This window comes from Schistocerca serialis, chromosome 1 (genome assembly GCF_023864345.2).
Source record: "Schistocerca serialis cubense isolate TAMUIC-IGC-003099 chromosome 1, iqSchSeri2.2, whole genome shotgun sequence".
Lineage (NCBI taxonomy): Eukaryota > Metazoa > Arthropoda > Insecta > Orthoptera > Acrididae > Schistocerca > Schistocerca serialis.
Genome location: NC_064638.1, coordinates 1,010,057,111 through 1,010,063,110, shown reverse-complemented (window position 1 = coordinate 1,010,063,110; position 6,000 = coordinate 1,010,057,111).

Sequence of the window (6,000 nt, the reverse complement as noted above, 5' to 3'; positions counted from 1 at the left end):
AGTTGGAATTCTCAAAGTTTCCAGGCTAATTTACTGATCTTTAATACTGTTTTGGGTTGTGCCTTACCAATACGCTGATAAAAATGCTTCTTGAAATGCTTCTAGTGAATAACATCGCCTTGCAATTAGTCTCATTCTCCTCGCCAGTTCACCTTCAAGGAAACTACTAATGAATTCCAATTTGTGTTGTACTGGTCACGACGGTGGGAATGCAATTTTAAATATTGTATCCAGTCTAAGGGATGTATTTGTGTTCTGTCATTCTTGAACGTTTTGAATTTCCTAACGGATAGAAAACGTTTGTCGTCGAAACCATCATTTCTGTATATCTCTATAGCAAGCACTAAAGGAAACAAAAGAAAAATTCGGAGTAGGTATTAAAGTCCATGGAGAAGAAATAAAAACGTTGAGGTTCGCCGATGACATTGTAGTTCTGGCAGAGACAGCAAAGGACTTGGGAGAGCAGTTGATCGGAATGGACAGTGTCTTGAAAAGAGGATATAAGATGAACATCAACAAAAGCAAAACGAGGATAATGGAATGTAGTCGAATTAAGTTGGGTGATGCTGAGGGAATTAGATTAGGAAATGAGACACTTAAAGTAGTAAAGGATTTTTGCTATTTGGGGAGCAAAATAACCGATGATGGTCGAAGTAGAGATGATATAAAATGTAGACTGGCAATGGCAAGGAAAGCGTTTTGAAGAAGAGAAATTTGTTAACATCCAGTATTGATTTAACTGTCAGGAAGTCGTTTCTGAAACTATTTGTATGGAGTGTAGCCATGTATGGAAGTGAAACATGGACGATAAATAGTTTGGACTAGAAGAGAATAGAAGCTTTCGAAATGTAGTGCTAGAGAAGAATGCTGAAGATTAGATGGGTAGATCACATAAATAATGAGGAGGTACTGAATAGAATTGGGGAGAAGAGGAGTTTGTGGCACAACTTGACAAGAAGAAGGGACCAGTTCGTAGGACATGTTCTGAGGCATCAAGGGATCACAAATTTAGCATTGGAGTGCAGCGTGGAGGGTAAAAATCTTAGAGGGAGACCAAGAGATGAATACACTAAGCAGGTTCAGAAGGATGTAGGTTGCAGTAAGTACTGGGAGATGAAGAAGCTTGCACAGGATAGAGTAGCATGGAGAGCTGCATCAAACCAGTCTCAGGACTGAAGACAACAACAACAACAACTGCTATCACAATGATATGAACATGGGTTTGTGTGTCTTTGTTCGTGATAAAGACCCCTGACTCTCTGTAATCTACCTATGTTGTATGTATTGTGCAACTGTGACATATCATGATAATGTGCGTTTTCTTGGTACGGATTGTTTGGAACCCTTTCATGTGTTTCATCTATTACTTGCTGTAATGAATCAATTTTTTGGTGTAACAAGTTGTTACGTGATTCTAAATCTGAAATTGTCTGTTGCACATTCTGACTTTGCATACTCCGACTTTCAGAAATGTGTTGAAGTGGGACTGGTGGAGCATCATTTGGTGTAGTGTTATCTGATTTGGTATCGTTGTTGGTGTCTAACATACCCATTCTCACAGTGAACTAATCGATTTTCTTTGTGAGTTCTTTTTGTAACTTACGATTTATTTTAGTCACTTTCTTTAAGTCTGCTTTAGAAGTTTCTAAATCTTGTACAATTTCGATCTGCTCTATTCTGCCAGAAAGTGTTTGAATGCTATCTGAAAGTTTGTCCTTGACATACTGTATTTCAGTGTTTGTGTTTGTTTTTGCCTCTTCTGTGTTCATTTGTATCTCAGTGAGAGTTTCTTGTTTTTGAGTAATGCTCTCTTTAATACATTGTTTTAATTTCTTCCAAAATTGATGCAATGTTATTATATACATACATTTTTCCTAGGGCAAACAGTTTGCCTTTGTCTTCTTGTCGCTGTTTAGTGATTGTGTGTAATAATTCTTTCCTTTCTTTGTCTTGTGATGGCACCAGTTTGCGGAGACGTATCAACCAATTTTCTATGTGATTATTAAAACGTTCGTCAATCAGAGCGTTTTGTTTGTCAAAGTTTTCTGCCATTGTCTCACGTAGACTAAGTGCGAGTTCATCATGTTGTTTTGATAGTTCCTTAAACTTAGCGTGTAATTCTCCTGTTGTTTGTGAGCATTTTTAGCGACTGCTTTTATTTCTACTTTAATTTCTTTTTTTGTGTCTTTTATTCTTGTGACATTTTGTCTAGTTTTTGATTCGTGTCTTGTGACTGCTTCTCTAGTTTTTGTGACTGTTTTTCTTGTTTGTCCGCTTGTGGTTTCAGTTGTAGCAAAATTGCCATCATTGGATCCGTTTTGGATTGATCTGTGTTTGTTTCTATGTTGGTTGTTGAAAGTTGTGCATTTGTGTTCATTTGAACATTTTCAGATGAATGTAAGTGTGTGTTTGTTGCTGAGATACCGTTTGTTGCTACATTGGCATCCGATTCATTCATCAGGTTTTCTGTGATTTCGGAATTTTCGTCACTATAACTATCGTCTCTGCTACGCGGATTCAGTAGCTGTGTACCATCTGTTGTATTTGTACATGTTATATCGTGCAATGGTGTCACATTGTTTGACTGCTTTGTGGCGTCTCCGTTATTGTGACTGTCTGTAGCTGTGTACCTTCTGTTGTATTTGAAAGTATACCATTTTGCATTGTTGTCACACTGTCTGATGGCATAGATAAATTCATATGTTCGTCACTGGATTGTAAATTATTTACACTCTCGAACATCTGATTCTCTGACATTTCATTACTAGGGTCATTACGTGTAGGATTATTAACTACTGCTGAAAAAAAATCTGTATTTTCTACGCTCCTGTCGCGCAAGGTACGAGTAATGTTTCTGCACTGCATGGTCGGTAATTAACACTGTGCACCACAATAAGTCTCTTCACAAAGCGGAGCCAACAAAAAGGCAAACACAATTGCCGATGCGCTGTATATAAATGTATACACATTAGTAAATGCGTTGCGCCATATAATATTAGCTTAACAAGAAAATATGTCAGAGTTAGTATATCCACACTTTCACAGTAGATTCTCTAAGTATTCGTACCGTGAGGATGTCGCCAAGTGAAACCTTCCTATTGAATAAATAAAAGAAATAATAATTGAACTTAATGCGTTTAGACGATTACCTTCCTATCTAGAATAATATAACTTAATAATAATAATTTAACTTACTTTCCCTCTAATGAAAGAAAGAAAGAGAATTGAACTTTTTGCGCCTTGCAGCCTTCCTGTCTGGACTTGCTTTTGACAACCTGTCTGATGTGGTAGTCTTTAGCGTACACAGTATTATACGCCTTGTGCCTTTATTGGCAACAATATTAATGTGACTGATCAAAAGAAGATTAATTCGACGTGAACACAAAAGCTTACGCCGTGGCCCTTAGTACCGTTTGTCTATGCAGTGAACCTGAAAACGTACGTATATATTTTCCTTACCTTTTATTTTACTGGGTCGCCTCTGGATAACGTCATCTGACTGCATGTCTGAATGTACCATTTCTGATCTATTGTTGGTAATTATTTGGTTGGCATTCAAACTTAAGTTTGGGGATCGTTTACATAAAACAGATTAAAAATGTAACAACGAACTTACAATATGCAGTTAGCGCTTATATACCTTTGATGTCTTCATGACGTCGATTTTTAATAATTCATGAATAATTACCAATTATATAACTATAGTATTCTTCAATGTAATATATAGCTGGTGGCGAACAGGCACACCTCTCTGTCTCTACACACAACTTCACTGCACAAAGGTTGTCTCAATGGTGTTCTATCGGCAATACTGGGCGTTTCTCGCCGCACTCCCTATGTATCAATACACGGGTCCTCCCGCGATCAAAGAGTTTGGTGCGGATACTTCAGTCATCATAGACATGCAAAGAACTTAAATAAATTTTTTAAAAAGTTTTTCTTAACATTTTTCTTACAGACTACAATTGTTATTTACATATTTCTTAGCTTATAAATATTTTTCATCACTTTATTATTACATTGATTTATTTATGTTTTGACCTGGATGACTTTCTATTGACATATATCACAATTACTTCTTCATTACTTTGGCATATTATGGTTACCTAAGAAGATCATTCAGTGCAGGAGGCTATCCATAAATTTGTACTTTAGTCCTATTGTGAGAAGCGCTTTATTTGACAAGATCGCTATGTTAACACAGTTATTGGATTACGTATTGCCACCTTCAGGTCTACAACAAGAAAATAGGCCGAGTTTACAGGCTTGCAGTAATATGAACACTGTATCATGGTATACACAACAGCTCAACGACGAAAACTACATACTCTTAAAGCCGGACAGTGGTAGTTACATCACCCAATGCCTCAATCACTCTGTCACATTAGCGCTATGTAATCTGTTGGAAAATAATAACCCTCATAAAAGTCTGCTCACATGAACAGCTACAATCTGAAGTAATACCTTTCATAAGTCAAATTTAAACAAAATCATACTATAAGAAATTCGAGGCATTGCAATGGCATGCCGGGTGCGCTATCATAATGTACCGTATGTACAACTTGGACCAAGAATGGCACGAACAGCGGATACGTGCCACATCTTGCTTTCTCGTCGTATAATGTCATGCTGGCTGCGACCTTTTATCTGACGACCGGACATGGAATATAACGGTAGCTAGTGCTGAGAGGTAGCACCAAATGGCGAACCACTCTGCTTGGCGCTTATTACGACTAATGTTCATGAATGGCAGCACAGCAGGTCGAATCACCAGACTGATGTGCAGATTTTCAGTCAGGGCGGATTTGATAGGAACGAAAATGCTCCTGCTGTTTTACAAATTTGCGCTCCAGACCACAACTCCAAGTGTAGTTCCAAAGTGTCTAGGCCGCAGACAGGATGGTTGCAGTAGTTCATCTGTCCTCCTTCTAACCAAAACATAGCCATCACTGGCACCTAGGCAGAACCGGCTTTTGTCAGAAAACACAACAGACCTCCACTCGGCCCTCCAATGAGCTCTCGCTTGAGATCACTGAAGTCAAAAATGGCGGTGATTTGGAGTCAGTGGAACGGACGCTCAGGGCGTTTGGCTCGTAGCTATCCTTGAAGTAAACGATTTGCAACAGTTCTTCGTGTCACGGTGGTGTCAACTACTACTCGAATTGCTGCTGGAGGTACAATACGATGCGCCACAGCCATACATGGAACACGACGGTCTTCACTCACGGTAGCGCCGCGTGTCAGTATAAGCTCCAATCTTATTACGACCGTACTTTCCCGTGACCACTATTGCCAGCAGTCACATACACTGGGTACTTTCTTGCAAAGTCGTTCGGCAGTATCGCGGAAGGAACATCCAGCTTCCCGTAACTCTCTTAAACGAAGTCGCTCAGACTGAATGAGCTCTTGACTAACATCAACTCTCCACGCCCAACCTCAGACGCAACTAACGACCGTTATATACGTATTTAAAGCAATCCAGATTTGGATCTTCCGAGTGCGGATGGCGTGAATTTTTAATAAACATCATCTTTCAGATGTAGTTACACGCCTACCACCTTTCGTTTATCTCGCACAACTCCTTGGTGTACGTTTTTTTTTCCGTCGGTCTATTCTGAGCTTACCACAGTGGTAGACTATTGTAAATTACTCGCCGTGTTTTCACGCGCTTTGTTGATTGACGTGAGACTCGTTCCAGGTGTTTGTTAAAATTTTTCACATTTCCACATCATTCACATGTACGCAATATACACTCAATAGTTTTTTCTAAGTTGAATACTGCAAACATGTGTGAAACAACAACCACTATAACCTGAAATATTCCCATAACACTTTACGTGTGAAATTAAAATAAAAGATTGCCAACCGCCAACGTCTTTCCTGGGACAACTCACGTAATTTCCGCTAATTCCGTGTGGAATGAATATCCAGAATGTATTGCACAAGGATGTCATTATGATGATCTTTGCTAACACATTGTCCGCTATTGCTTTCACAGTC